The 15,994-nt window shown below is 46.4% G+C and overlaps 1 protein-coding gene across 1 annotated transcript in view; it reads right to left on the bottom strand.

The window, feature by feature from the left end:
* Positions 1 to 15,994, bottom strand: part of LOC144098171 (ATP-binding cassette sub-family A member 17-like) — a 187,402-nt gene that overhangs the window by 125,194 nt on the left and 46,214 nt on the right. The window lies entirely within an intron of this gene.

The following is a 15,994-nucleotide window of genomic DNA, read 5'->3' as shown; positions in this document are numbered from 1 at the left end:
ACATGTATATAAGCAACGCAAGCAACGCTTTTGCCCCAGGGGTTGAATTTGCATCGGGTTCCTTCATTTTACCTGCAGGGAGGTCGCTTTCACAGTTTTTCATAATTTTTCTCAGTGATGGGAGCACATAAACGCGAGTGTATCAGCTGAGTGAAGAATTTCTTAACATATTTGCGCTGTTTTCGACGCAGTCGTGGCTGATTCGCGAATTGTAGATACCAAGACCTCTGTTTCCAAAACAAATATATATAATGGGGTACTTCGACTTTGTCGTCGTATTCTTTCAACCGTGGCATTAGGTCAATGATGTGGTTGCTGCGATTATCCTTTCAGGTACTTGACAGCGAAGCCATGGCTGCTGCTCCGGTCCCTTATATTCTTGGTTCCCTAACGTAAGAACCAGCATCGATGTGTATCTTGACGGTGAACGTGGAAGGGAGAACGTACAGTACTTACAAATCCAATCTCACATCTCCAGCTGGAGCCTCATTCCACACTCTTAACATTCACAAAGGTGGTTCCACCTAGTAACTCCCATCACCAGCGCTCCGTCCGCGGTACTGCCCGCTCATCGTGGTCTTCTTTGTAGCACAAATTCGTGCTTTCGCAGTATGTCTAGTTTAGTAAACATTCATTGTAGTTTTTTAGTTGCAATTGCGTTTCATACATAGAACAACGTTTCATATAAATTTAGAGAGATTTGTGCTGAACAGTCGTGCACACATCTCTAAGATAGCGAATGTGGAACATGTTTCCGGGCACCTGGACTTGCTGCATGAACTAGTAACCACCGAAACGAGGGCAAGCTGGCAGAAATTTATATTAAGAGGCGTAAACTTAACACGCATAAAACCGGAACGCATTAGAACACAGGGCGAAGTGCAATACCAACTCCTTACTGCCGCGAGAAAGCTAAGAAATAAGAAGCATAGCAATATAAACTGTGCAGCCGGCAAAAACAAAAAAAAAACTTCATCTTAACCGCGCTTTTTTTCGCCCATCTAAAAGTATTAAGAAGAATTAACCCTGACCTTGACCAGATCTAAGGTTCCATTGCGTGGCCCCGCTGCTCGGAGGGAACGCCCTACTGATACTGCGTTGTAGTGCTCTCACTTCGCGTATTTGCGAATTAATGGACTCGTATGTAACAGCTTTCGCGTTGACGGCTCAACTCAACCCAGAAGACAGCTTTATGCATGTACCGCAGTATTTCCAAGAGCTGTAGACCGAAGCTGCAAGAAACGCGCGTTCTAGAATGGTATAAAGAGAAAGGAACTAGAGAAGTCTTCGATGCATTCGTCATCGATAAAAGGGGATATACTTTCGTCAACACACCATCGATCGCGCTCCTCAAGAAGCAGCTGCCATATCTAAAATCTTGAGTTTCCTTTCCCAGGTTTGTGTTCGTATTTTTTGGTTTCCTTTTTTTTACATCCTGCTCGATTACTTGGTGCTCTATCTTCTCTTCCTTCGATGGTATTTATTGCACGTGCAAATAAAACCATTTTCAGTTGGCAGTGTCAGCGCTTGTCTTTGTCTTTCTTCTTTCGTCCGTACGTTTTTCTCGTGCTGCATATTTCCTCTTCTGTGATGACCCAACAAGCCCAAATCACCGCCCTTCATCAGTTCGCTTCACGTACTCTGCGCTCTTTTCTATGTGTCATCTTGATTCCTTCTTCCTGTGCAAGTTTGCTCGTCGTCGCCACATGCAACGCAAGGCTACTGTGTTTTACCATCCAGCAATCCTACACGCCACCTCCAATCGCGCTCATGGCGGGGCCTGTTCCTCCGTCTCATGCCTCTGGAATGAAGCTTTCCCGCGTACGTCGTGCGCGGAAACAAGTTCGCTTCTTAGAGGATCACCTGCTCCTTGCCTGTGAGCGTGTGGCTGGTCCCGGTCGGCATAAACGTATTTTTCAACAAGAACTTCCGTCTGCCTCTCAGGTCACGGAATTCCTATCGCGCGGCATCACCTAGAACCTTCCGAACAATGAGCGCGAGTCGCCTTCGGGCGTTATTGTGATTTTTTGGGGGGGATATCCGTTAGCTCGAGCACCGTCAAAGATGTCCTGAAGCTCGGCCGCAAGTTCTGAGTGCATCCCATGCAGCATGGAAAAGACGGATCTCTTGGCACTTGTTAGAAGACAGCCACCAAAGCAGAGGCACCAGCTTCGGACAGGAGCATTTTAAAAGCTGTCGAAACCCAGCCCCGTAAGACGAAACGCTGGCCAGCATTGGCACGGAATAAAAAATTGTTGCTTGTTTTCGGGACGCTAACATGATGTTTATATTATCAAACAAAGAGGGGCGTTTCGTTATGGTTCCAAAAGCATTTTACTACGGGAAGGCCGCAAGCACCATCAAAGCGAGCTTCCAGAAGTTTGTTCTTAAACCAGACAAATTAAAGAAGGAAGCCATTACGCTGCGTGAAAACGTCTCCCTTCCTCTGCAAGCCATATCCATAACCTTCAATGTTAAATTACCATCGCTGTTTGTTTTCCTCACTACAAATGTAATCCCACCCCTTATGTAACACCCCCTGAAATGGGGGCCTTTAAGAAATAAAACTGAACTGAACTGAACTGAACTGAAAGGCAAGTGAATCTTGCCTGGAAAAGTTCTTCCCAGCGACGACTCACAAGGACGAAATTCCCTTCCGTGTCATCATTTCAGAACGCGGAACTTGACAATTGACGTTGGCACGCATTTTCTGCAGATTCTTGACCTTACTGAAGGTCACTGACCCTTCCCTCGTGCGAAAGACCTCCGATGTTTCGGATTACCTTCGTGACCAATGCCCCGCTTCAGTGAGTGGTTCCTCTGTAGTTTCCAAGAATCTTTGCCTATATTCCCTGCCGCATGATGACATTCTAAATGTAGTCATCGAGAGCATCGAGGAATATTGCGCCGTTCATTTCCAGAATGCGTGCGCCATTAACTTGGACAACTTCCTGGACCCACTGAAATGTTTCCTGTGGTCGTCCTTGTTCGCCTTTTAGAGTGACATTTACGCGCTGAAAAAAAGAGTGTGCATTAGTTCCTGCTTCGAACCCGTGCTCAGCGACCTCGTTTTGCATACAACGACAGCAACCTAGAAAGACAGCTTCGCACGACCACCCGGATCTTCCGGTATGTTGACGATTACCTCACCCTGGTTCGACTGTCAGCCAGGGGACCATACAACTGACCATGTGAACCTCATCTCAGAATGCTTTGAAACGACAATCTCTTGCTTGACCTTTACAAGGAACTTCTATCAGACAACTGGTTGAAATTCCTGGATGTAGTTTGGACCTTTGACCTCACAGTCTATGCGGGAAGCCCGCACCCCGCTCTAAAAAATTTCCTCTACTCTTCGAGTCAGCGCACTAAAAGGTAGTTAGACCCAGCATCGCCATCGCCGCAATGAGGGGTGCACTCAGAAGATCATGCCCATATCAAGTTGGTGCTATCTTTGCATCTCAAACCAAGAGGCTTTAATCGGGAGATTTTCCCATGACTTTCCTAATGGACCTGGCAGAGGTACTTCTGGCAGAATTTCGGAAAGAAAAATTGAATCGCGACCGTTTCCATGGTAATGACAAGAAGACTGTCCCAATTCCATACGTGCATTCTCTGTCACATAGACTAAAGAAGGTTTGAAACCGCGCTGGAATCCCAGTTGTTTTTTCAGACCAAAACAAACTGGGTGGCCTTCCCCGAAAAGTTAACCAAAAAGAAAGGGGAAACCACCTCATGCCGCAAAAACATGAAACCCGCTTTGTTGACTGCAAGAATGGAGTCGTTTAGGAAATTCCGCTAACCTGTGGCCACACGTACGTCCGTCAGACAGGCCGGTCCCTCAATGACCAGCTGCGTAAACACGTAAATTCAATGAGGACTGTAACAGATAGCAATTTGCCGTTACACTTCCAGAATTGCAAAAGCTGTAGGAAGCCGCAGGAAACGCGCGTTCTACGCAGGTACAAAGAAAAAGATGCAAGAGAAATCTCCGAGGCATTCATCATGGACAAAAAGGGAGAGGCTTGCGTGAACGCACCATCGGTCGCGCTCCTCAAGAAGGAACTGTAGGATCTAATATCTTGAGTTTTTTTTTCCAAATTAGAGTCTTGCTTTTCTTGGTTTCCTTTTTGTTTTACGTCCTGCTCGTTCACTTGGTGTTTATTTATTGCTTGCTTCGGCAGTATTTATTGTGCGTGCAAATAAAACCGTTTTCACTTGGTCGTGTCAGCGCTTGTGTTTGTCTTTCTTCTTTTGTCCATGCGTTTTCTTTTCTCTGCATATATCCTCTTCTCTGATGAACCAACAAGCCCATGTCACCACCCATAATCAGTGCACTAAATTTTACCTAAGAAGTTTTGCCGCAGTCAAAGATTTGTTTTTTTGACTTTTAAACTGAAGAAGCTGATAGCCACACTTGCTGGTCCCATGCAACAAAAGGTGAAAAAGATCAGCTGAGGAATGACTCAGGCCGTTAAACTTCACGTTAAGCGGAGCGTGGCATATTGTAGCAATATGAAGAGGGTTAAAAATTTTGGGACCACAAGGTTAAGGACAGGCTTTTGCACAAGTGGATAGACTAAAGAAAAGCGGGTATCAAATGTCCTGCCTGCTTAGTGCGTAAAAAGCGATAAAATTAATCGCAAGAGGTAAAGCCACCAGAAAGGAACCAGAAATTAAGCGTCACGTCCTGTTACCCTACGTACACAACACAACCCATGGCCTAAAGAAGATTGGCGGCAGATACAACATTCCAAATCGTTTTAGAAGGGACTCGCAACTTGACAATCATATGATCTACGGTAAGCAGAACTGAAGACCTGGGAAGGAAGACTTAATGCGAAATAACCCACAAAAACAGGCATGCAGAATGCGATACACGGATATTTTACAACATTGAAACCTCAAACTGCCAGCATTATATAGACCAATGAGAGAGACGCATTAAATAAAGAATAAGCGAACATTCCAGGAACTGTGGGCTGACTGCGCACCCACGAAACCTTGCCACGCATTGTGCACGGCACAAACGTAATCCGTTTTTTTACAAGAGCAGCATGTCAGGACATGGAAATAAAGATCTAGAAATAGAGATTAGGGAGGTACATGCGATTTTCGAAGCACATCTTGAAAAATTTTTCATTGACCTTACCGTTTTCTTAAAAAAACAGAGACAATCATCACAGAACTGATGGTGACGGGGCGTCCATGTATCATCGTGAACAACTAACCGTAATCAAGAAGACGAGAACGCGCCGCCATCGACGACGATGAAGAGGTTTAGGCGCACTCAGCGACCGGCTGCCGCGCGCGTTTAAAGCTTGAGCTCGCTCTTGAGGTCCGGACTGGTGTCGCCGCTACTGGAGCAGTTTGTGCCACGGTTACGCCGCCAGCACATTTAGCGTTCCAATAAACCGCCCTTTACTTGGTGGAGATTTGGTTTCGCATCCTCGTTGCGCCCTGGACCTCCGCAACCGCACGCTACCGACTCCCACTGTTCCCGCTCAGCCCGAAGCCAACCACCAAGCCGTGCAGGTGGGCTCCCCAGTCACCTGCTCCCGCGCCTTCCGGCAGCGAGACCCCGTCGTTTTCAACGGCCGCAACGATTAGGATGTTGAAGATCGGCTGGCCTCGTACGAGCGGGTGAGCCGCCATAACTGGGACGAATGCATGAAGCTCAGCAACGTCATCTTTTATCTGAGCGACGTCGCAAACCTCTGGCTCCGGAAACACGAGGCTGATATTTTTACTTGGGCTAATTTCAAGACGATGTCCCGCAGTACAGAAATTTCGCGCTATGTTTGCTCTGTTCGGGCTCAACATGCGGGTGAAAGCTTCACCGCTTACATCGAAGATGTCGTCGATCCCTGCAAAAGTGTCCCCCCCCCCCTCTATGCCTGAGGCTGACAAGATCAAGCATATTATGAAGGGAATTGACGACGGCGCTTTTTGCATCCTGGTGGCGAAACGTCCAACCTCGATTCCGTGTACAACCTTTTCCAGGCCTATGACTAGTTGAGCAAGCAATGCCTTGGCGCTCGTCACTCACCCGCCCCTGGCGAGTCCATCTACGGCCTGACCATCAGCAGTGACCTGTTGGGACACATCAAAGACTTCGTACGTGATCAGATGGCCCAGGAGCTTTCACTCCTTTTGGGCACACACTCTTCGCCCCAGGCCCTGATTCCTGATTTACTGCACACCATCATGCTGAAGGCAGCCGATGCACTTCCAGCTCGATGACTCGATTCGGCTTTGTGTCGATTATCGTCGCCTTAACCAAATCACGCGCAACGACATCTACCCACTACGCCGTATTGACGACACCCTCGACTATTTGCAAGGAGCAGAATTCTTCTCCTCCCTTGATCTCCGTTTGGGCTATTGGCAAGTCCCCATGGCTGCCAAGAGCTTGTGTTGTTTGGTCTTCCTTGTCCGTTGTCTTGAGTGCGCTTCATATATTTTTACAAGATGCAATACCAACTAGCTCAAATGTCGATTCTGCCCCATGGATGGGTCTGACCGCCCGAAAACACCTTTTGTTACCCCTGACGGCCTCCATGAATTCAACGTTATGCCATTCTGCCTCTGCAACGCTCCTACAACGTTTGAGCGCATGATGGAAAAAAATCTCCCATGGACTCAAGTAGCCCATTTGTCCATGATATCGAGACGATGTTGTCGTTTTTCGCCTATTTCCTGACACATCTCGCGTGCTTGCAAAAGGTACTGAGCTCTCTCACAGATGCTGGTCTCCAACTCAACATCAGGAATTTTCGATTTGGCGCCCGCAAGTTGACCATACTCGGCCGTGTAGTCTCCAAAGATGGTGACCTGTCCGATCCGGAGAAGCTCCCTGCTGTCACCAACATTGTCAAACGAATTCTGTTAAGGAGCTCGGAAGCTTTGTGGGCCTGCGTTCATATTTTCGCCGCTTTGTGCGCAACTTCGCCTCTATCATCGCAATGCTTACGAAGCTCCTGAATATGCCCGCCGACTTGTCTGCGTGAAGTCAGCCTGCGACGATGCTTTTTACTACGCTCCGTCGTCTTCTGACTTCACCACCGATCGTGCTCCATTACGACCCCAGTGCATCAAATCACTTGCACACCTACGCCAGCGGCGTAGGCCTCGGTGCCGTCCCTGCCCAGCGTAAGGCCGGCTTTTCTGAATACGTTGTTGCTTACGTCAGTCGTACGCTCACAAAAGCAGAATCTAAACATACCTTTACGGAAAAGGAGCGCCTCGCCACAGTGTGCGCATTAACATAACTTCGTCCTTACCTCTATGGCCGTTCCTATGAAGTTGTTACTGACCCCCATCCACTCTGCGGGTTGGCTACCATGAAATACCCTTCCGGATGCCTGGGCCGCAGGGCCCTTCGGCTTCACAAATAGGGCATTAACTTCATCTATCTATCGGGCCGCAAACATTGCGACGCTGACGCCTTGTCGCGCTCACCTCTGCCATCTCCTACGCCCTGTTCGTCATTGTTCGCCTCGACGCTGCCCGCGCTCACTGCTACGGACCTCCCAATGGAACAGCGCCGAGATCCATGCATTTTTTTCGCTCTTAGATGTCCTCAATGGGCAGGCTTCGCTCCTGCGGCCCTTCGTCGTCGAGCCTCTTAATTTACGATTCGCGACTCTGTACTGTATCGCCGCAACTATAACCCGCAAATGGCTCTTGGCACTTTGGCAGCGGCAGTGGCCACGGGAGCACCGATCTAAACCATCTTTCGTAAACACACACCGGACTACTGCGCACAGCCGAGCTGCGATGCCGTGCTGTCTTCAAAAGGTGCCTGCTGCCAGCAGCTGCCCTGTCATTGAACACTGGACCAGCAACTTTGCATGCCACGTGATCTCCTGGCGCTAATGTAGGATTTATAAGGGACAAGAAGAAGGGACAGAACACCTTGGCAGCTGCAGTGGCCACGAGAGCATCGATCTAAACCACCTGTCGTATATGCTTCCACCGGACTACTACCCACGGGCGAGCTGCGACACAGTATTGTCTTCAAGAGCTGCCTGCTGCCAGCAGCTGCCCCGTCATCGAACACTGGACCAGCCAACTTTAATCTGCCACGTAATCGCCTGGCGCTGATGTCAGCTTTATAAAGGGACATCCTAGCCCACCACAGAACAATTTGGCACCGGCAGCGGCCACGGGAGCACCGATATAAATCATCTGTGGTATACTTACAGCGGACTACAGCGCACTGGCGAGCTTCGATACAGTATTGTCTTCAAGAGCTGCCTGCTGCCAGCAGCTGCCCCGTCATCGAACACTGGACCAGCCAACTTTAATCTGCCACGTGATCACCTGGCGCTGAGGTCAGCTTTATAAAGGGACATCCTAGCCCACCAGAGAACAATTTGGCACCGGCAGCGGCCACGGGAGCACCGATATAAATCATCTGTGGTATACTTACAGCGGACTACAGCGCACTGGCGAGCTTCGATACAGTATTGTCTTCAAGAGCTGCCTGCTGCCAGCAGCTGCCCCGTCATCGAACACTGGACCAGCCAACTTTAATCTGCCACGTGATCACCTGGCGCTGAGGTCAGCTTTATAAAGGGACATCCTAGCCCACCAGAGAACAATTTGGCACCGGCAGCGGCCACGGGAGCACCGATATAAATCATCTGTGGTATACTTACAGCGGACTACAGCGCACTGGCGAGCTTCGATACAGTATTGTCTTCAAGAGCTGCCTGCTGCCAGCAGCTGCCCCGTCATCGAACACTGGACCAGCCAACTTTAATCTGCCACGTGATCACCTGGCGCTGAGGTCAGCTTTATAAAGGGACATCCTAGCCCACCAGAGAACAATTTGGCACCGGCAGCGGCCACGGGAGCACCGATATAAATCATCTGTGGTATACTTACAGCGGACTACAGCGCACTGGTGAGCTTCGATACCGTCTTGTCTTCAAGAGCTGCCTGCTGCCAGCAGCTGCCTCGTCATCGAAAACTGGACCAGCCAACTTTAATCTGCCAGGTGATCGCCTGGCGCTGATGTCGGCTTTATAAAGGGACGTCCGAGCCCACCACAGGCCACTTTGGAGGCGGCAGTGGTCATGGGAGAACCGATCTAAAATATCTGCGGTATACTTCCAGGTTGGTGTTGACTTTATTCCCAATTCACGACTGTGTTGTTGCTGCTGCTGCCAAGCTTGTTAAAATGTATCAGAATATTGACTGCCCGGTATGCAAACAAGAGGCTGTTTATACGGATTAAAGCAATTCTCGTATGGCATGCACGATCATATTCCACATAGGGAAGTGCGTCGGTGTTGCAGCCGCGACTGGAAATGAAAAGAAGTTTATCGCAAAAATTGGAAGTGCACTAAGTGTATGGCGTCTAAGAACCGCTGACAAAATGAAAAAAAAAACACGCAAGAAGAGCCTAATTTTCGTGACATGTGAACAATTCTTCTGGCGATCAACCAGAAGCTTGAAGTTTTGATGCCCCTAAAGGAAATTGTTGGTCAAAGTGAAAATGCTGTGGAAAATATGTCAGACTAGGTTTGTGACCCGATAAAAGGCACGGAAACAAATAAACGTGAAATCAAAGACGCGACGGCGAAAGTACTCGAAATAGAAGACCATGAATAAAAGATTGCCTTACTAGTTCTCCAAAGGGATGACCTTGAATGGCGCAGCCACCGCCTTAACGTTGATTTTCACGGGGTGCGATAAAGTGAAGATTAATATCTTCTTGCTCAGAATAATGCCATTGCCGTTCAGAGCAGGCTTCCGGAGCTGTCTCATAGTTATGTGGCAGCGCTGCACCGCTTGCCGTCCCAATCAGATAAGGTGCCCGGTATCATATTCCGTTTCACTAAACCGAGCGTAAGAGATTATGGTGGTCAAACAGGCAAAACGTGTCTGAAACAGAGTGCATCTACTTGAGAATCTGACAATGCGAACAAAGGCACTTTAGAAGCAGGCGAAATTTTGGGCCAAGGAAAATGGCTATAAATACGTGTGGCACAGCAATGGAAAGGTTCTCATGAGAAAGGCAAAATGCGTTCGGCAAGAGTTATTTCAGGTGAAAGTGATCTCGACAGGCTTCTCTGTTGTTAAATTAGTAGTTTTTTTTTCTGTGCGCTAACGTGTGGCATGGCAAATTTTCTGAGTGAGTTTCGTACGTATTCCCCTACCACTTTTGAAGTAAACTAGGTACCGCTTTCATAAAAAAATTGAAATGCCGCCATTTAAATGCACAATCCGTTAGAAAGAAGCCAATGGACTTAGCAGTACTGCTGGAAGAACTGAATACATCGTTTGAAGTTATATTTGTCACGGAAACCTGGTATACAATTGACTCAGATGTTTTTCGTCTTGCAACTTATGAAACATTTCTTATAAATCGTACCATCAGACGCGGCGGCGGTGTTTGTATGATAATTAAGAGAGGATATGAGCCTGACTTGTTATCATAATTTACGGTCTCTGGACTCGATTATGAGGTGCTGTCTGTACGTTCACAAAACACAGTCTTGGTAGTATGTTACCGTCCACCGCAAGGCTCTGTGCCGAGATTTTGTTTACTTTTCATGACTATGTTTTCGTATGTTCTTGAAACAGGGGCAAAACTTGTGTGGGCTGGTGATATATACATCATGTTAAGCTGTGATAACTCCAAGAAAGAAATGGACCTATTACTCAGAGCAAAGGGGGTTTTGAACGTCATTAAATAGCATGAATCACGACTACATCATCATCACTACTAGATGTATTCATTACTACTCTGAACATTAGTAATATCAAATCAGGTGCAATCATTCCTGAGGTGAGTGACCATTTTCCTATATTCTTTTGCTTCAAACATAAAACCCGAAAGAAAAACAGTCACAAATTTTCTTTGCAATTCATTTCTGAGAATAACCTCTATACACTTAGGAAATCTATAGGTGATGCTATCTGGGACAATATTCTCTTAGAAAACGGTGCTAAGAAAGCATACGAGGCTTTCTTGAGCATTCTGAGACCCAATTATACTGCCTGTTCTCAAATAAATCTGTGAAAAGTACACGGCGTAGCCGGAATCCTTGGATTAGAAATGAGCTTGTTGCTAAAATAGAAACGAAGAATAAGTTCATAAAAACAAATGATATAATGACTAGATGGCTTTCAAAGCCTGTATAAACCGTTCGGACAAAGAGTTGCAAAGGGACAGGAAAGAATACTATACCAATCAGTTTGAATCAGCACGTGTTCACGCTGACATGTGGAAGAAACTAACAACCTAGTAGCCTACAAAACCAAAATAGAGCAAATATCTGCTCTAAGCATAAGTGGAAGTTCTTTAACAGGTAAAAAATAAGCAGACGAGTTTAACAAACATTTTTGTGAACATTTCTTGTGGTATGACAGCACAGAATAATCTAAACTATGTTTCTCACATGCATGATACTTTATTTCTTAGCCCTGTTGGCGATTACGAAATAATGACAACTTTCGGAGAACTTGATAATAAAACAGCATGCGGCATTGACGGCTTAAAGATAAAGCCTATTACTTATGTAACTGACTTAATCTTGCCGTACGTTGCACATATTATGAACCTTTGCACCTGTAGTGCTGCATTCCTAAGTCTTATGCAAGTTGCGCGTGTGTGAGTGCTTTTCAAGAAAGGCGATACAAACAAGTTTTCCAGTTAAAGGGCGATATCAATTTTGCCAATTTTTTCGAAGTTATCGAAAAAGATCATTCATAGAAGTTTGGTTTCTTTCGAAAAAGAGCATCAAATTTAACTTGTTCACAATTTGGATCACGAAAACACTTATCGACCGAGCTTGCGGTATTACAACAAAAGACATACATATTAAAGGCGCGTGAAAAAAGCAGGAAAGCGATTGGTATCTTCATAAATTTCACCAAAACTTTTGACCTGATGAATCATGATTTACTCATTCGTAAACTTGAATGCTACGGTATATGTGGGCACAGTGCATCACTCTTGAAATCATATCTGCAGCACTGCAAACAAGCAGTAAGTGTAAACGGTTTCCTTTCTGAAACACTATCCATCTCCAGCGGCATTCCGCAAGGCACTATATTAGGTCCATTTCTTTTTAACATTTATATTAATGACATCGTCCAATTTCACCGCAGGTGAAGTTTACCATTTACGCAGACGACACAACCTTATTTCTATCGGCAGACAACATTAATAGGTTAGTAGATTTAGTCAATCACAAACTAGCGAAGCTTGACACTTGGAGTAAAAAAAAATTCATTACATTTAAACATTACTAAAACGAAAGTCATCGTTTTCAGAGCTAAGAATAAACAAGTTCATTTAGCCAAGGACATTTGCTTCAAGTCCGTTCCTTTAGAAGTTGTACAGTCGTTTAAAACATTAGGTGTTATCTTCCACGAAAGGAAGTCTTGGGATGACCACATTGACAATCTTGTTGCAAAACTGTCACAAGTTATCGGTATCGTCTACTGAAATCGGCATGTACTGCCAAATAATATCAAAATTACAATATAGCGATCTCTATTCCATTCTCGCCTAAATTACGGTATTTTATCCGGGGGTTCAACAACACAGGAAAACTTGCGAAAACTGCACGTATTACAAAGAAGCTTTTTACGTATAGTTGAACGTGTACCGCTATTACCTCACACTATTAAGCTTTTCTTGATATATAAAATAGTTCCAGTAATAAAGGTGCGAGACGACACCCTAAGTCGTGCTTAATCTCTAATAATACTTGCTTTCTTCGAACACTGACTAATCTACAACAACGAGAACAATCCTACCAAACCCGCAACCGAGATTCCCGGAGAGTTAACGCATAGAGAACGACGTGTGGTTTTCACATGCTAGAAAATAGATTGCCCCGCTTGCTTAACACTTTGTCACAACCAAAAATTTATCCTCCAGAGACATAATTTCAGGACATACTTTTACACTTCCTTTCTTAAATCCAGCATATCATTTAGAATACGGTGCTTTATTACAGAGAAGTGTAGCATTCGTTTGAAACAAATGTGTGCATTTTTTTTGTCTATTACTTGACATATGCTTCTTCGTTGTTTTCCTCCTTTTTTATTTTTTTTACCTGTGTGCAAGAACTTTCATTGTATTTATTTAGTATTGTATATTATTTAATCTGTGGTACTACTACATCTTCATATTGGTCTCCCGTCTTGCCATGGCCAAAGGGGGGATTTGGAGCTCTGTCAAGCTGCTTTACGGCAGCTTTGACTCCAAGCCGCTGCCATCGTGTGCGTAATGATGGCAAATAAACAGATTATTATTATTACTCGTGGCCTTCGCTCTGAACCTGGTGCACATCACCATTCCGACCCACAAAGCGCTCACGTTAGATTGCTGAAAACCCACGAACGTCTACGCCAGCGATAGTACTGGCGTGGAATGTACAATTTTGTTCGACGTTATATAACCTCATGCATTGCCTGCCAGCACCGCAAGGCCACTCCACGCCCCTACACCGCCCGCTAAAGCGATTTCCGCGCCTAGCTCCCCCTTTCGATTGCGTGGGCATCGATCTGTATGGTCCCCTTCCGTCCACGCCTGCCGGAAATCGTTGGGCTGTAGTTGCCGTGGACCACCTCACTAAGTACCCGGAGACGGCAGCCCTTCCCTCGGCTAGTGCTCGTGACGTCGTATCCTTCCTCCATTGCAAACTGCGTCACGGAGCCCTCGGGAACTCCTCAGCGACCGCGGCCGTATTTTCTTATCTGAAGTCGATCATGAGCTACTAGATGTGTGCCACAAAGTTTATCGCAAGACCACTGCCTACCATCCTCATACCAACGGCCTCACTGAACGATTCAACCAGACTGTTGGTGACATATGCTCGCCATGTAGATTTCCTCTGATGCCTCCAATTGTGGTCAAGTACTTCATTCATCACTTATGCATGCAATCCTAATTCTCAAGCCACATTCTTTTATACGGCCGTGAACCTTGTTGTCTCCTGGATGCCATCCTTTCCTACCCCCCCCCCCCCCCCCCGACAGCTCGAAATGCACTTTCCTCTCTGACGTTGCCCGTCATGCCGAGCAGTGCCGCCAGCTGGATCGCTCCTTGACGAGTACCACTCAAGGCCTCCGCACATATGCGATTGACTGCGGCTAGTCCGCCTATGACTTTCCCACTGACCCGCTCGTCTGGCTGTCTGTTCCAGCTACGGTTAAGTTTGCGGTTAAGTACCTCAGCCCTTACCATGTCGTGGAGCGCACGTCACCTATGAACTAAACCGTGGAGCCAGTAACCCCTTCTTCGGATCACCGCTGTCCGGGCTGCGAAATGGTTCATGTCAGCCGACGACCCCTTGTCATCTCTTAGCCGTGAGTCGCCAGGATGGCTCCCTCTTGTAGCCAGGACAGTTGCAATGAAGAAGAGGACAGTGCGCCAACACCAACGACAATGAGAGGTTTGGGCGGCCGCAGCGACCGGCTGCCGCGCGCGTTTAGTGCTCGAGCTCGCTCTTGAGGTCCGGACTGGTGTCGCCGCTATTGGACCAGTTTGCGCCACGGTTACGCTGACAGCCCTTTCAGCGTTCGAATAAACCGCTCTTCAAATCGGACAAATTATGCGCGAAAAACTGTCTAAAAGCAAATGTTACAGGTGTGTTAAACAGTTGTGAGTTCACGCCTCGTATGTACTTGCCTGTTTCTTTGTCTCGTGGTTTGTGGTGTTCTGTACTAGCGCGCAGTATACCATGATGCTGACCCAACCAGCCCCTGTTTTAGCTTTGTTTCCCTTATCAAGCACCACACCCAAAAGCAGCATCACGCACATTCCATTGCAGCGGCCATCCACGTATGAAAATTAGTTTAAAGAGCCTCCATATCGACACCAAACAAAAGAAAACAGTGCTCGGAAAGAAGCCAGTTTGTTCATCTTGGTTATTGCGCACTTGAAGACTACAACTCTACTGGTAAAACAAAAATCCACTTGCACAAAGGAAGCGCCGGCCGACAAGTGCTTACAAATGAAGTGTGTCGTACAAGGTATTATTTTTCAAAGACGATTGTGTCCGATTTTATTATTACAACTTTGTTGAGGATGCATAAGAGGCCGCACCTTTGTACAATTTTGCTCTGTTTTCACTGGTTCGATTTAATTTTCGGTCATTTCAATGCAAGGACCACCATTAATATTTTTAGGCAGCGCTTTGGAAATGTCATATGCGTCTGAATCTCTTTCTGTCGTCTCAATCCATATAGAATTACATTCGTATTACAAAAATTGCAAGACCTCTTGTCGAGCACAATGCGTTGCCAGGTCGCCTGGGTGAGCAGTGTGCCTACAATTCTTCGAATGTCCTCTTTTTGTTGTATTGCATACACCTGAAACATCTTCCTGATTCGTCAGTGCCATACTTGCCGCATGACATCGGAATTTTGTAAATTATGGAAGCATCGTATTCTCGTATTCCAAATATTTTACCGTACCATTTGGATTTTTTTAACCAGTTTTCGTTTCTGGTTGCCTTTGTGCACGTGGTAATTTACTTTTGAGGTGCTGTGAACACTACCGGGACATTGCAACTTCTGGCAAACGCCATGGGCTATTTTATGAACACTGGGCAACGCGACCAGACGGCTTTTGGCTGGTCCTTTTCTGTTGCCGTTATAATCCCGTAAGGTCCAATATCCCTCAAGAGAAAAGTATACAAAAGCTGTATCTTACCAGTACTCAGCTACGGGGCAGAAACGTGGAGGCTAACGAAAGGGGTTCAGCTCAAATTAACAACAAAGCGAGGAATGGAAAGAAAAATGATAGGTGTAACGTTAAGATACCGGAAGCGGGAAGAGTGGGTGAGGGAACAAACGTGGGTGAATGACATCCTAGTCGAAATCAGGAGCAATAAATGGGCCTGGGCAGGGCATGTAATGCGAAGGCAACATAAACGCTGGTCCTTAAGGGTAATTTAGTGAGTGGATTCCAAGAGAAGGCAAGAGTAACAGGTGTGGCAGAAAGGTGGGCGAATGAGATTAA

Source organism: Amblyomma americanum, chromosome 7 (genome assembly GCF_052857255.1).
Source record: "Amblyomma americanum isolate KBUSLIRL-KWMA chromosome 7, ASM5285725v1, whole genome shotgun sequence".
In the NCBI taxonomy this organism is placed as follows: Eukaryota; Metazoa; Arthropoda; class Arachnida; order Ixodida; family Ixodidae; genus Amblyomma; species Amblyomma americanum.
Note: the sequence above shows the minus strand (reverse complement) of the source record. Positions and strands in the feature narration are given on the sequence as shown.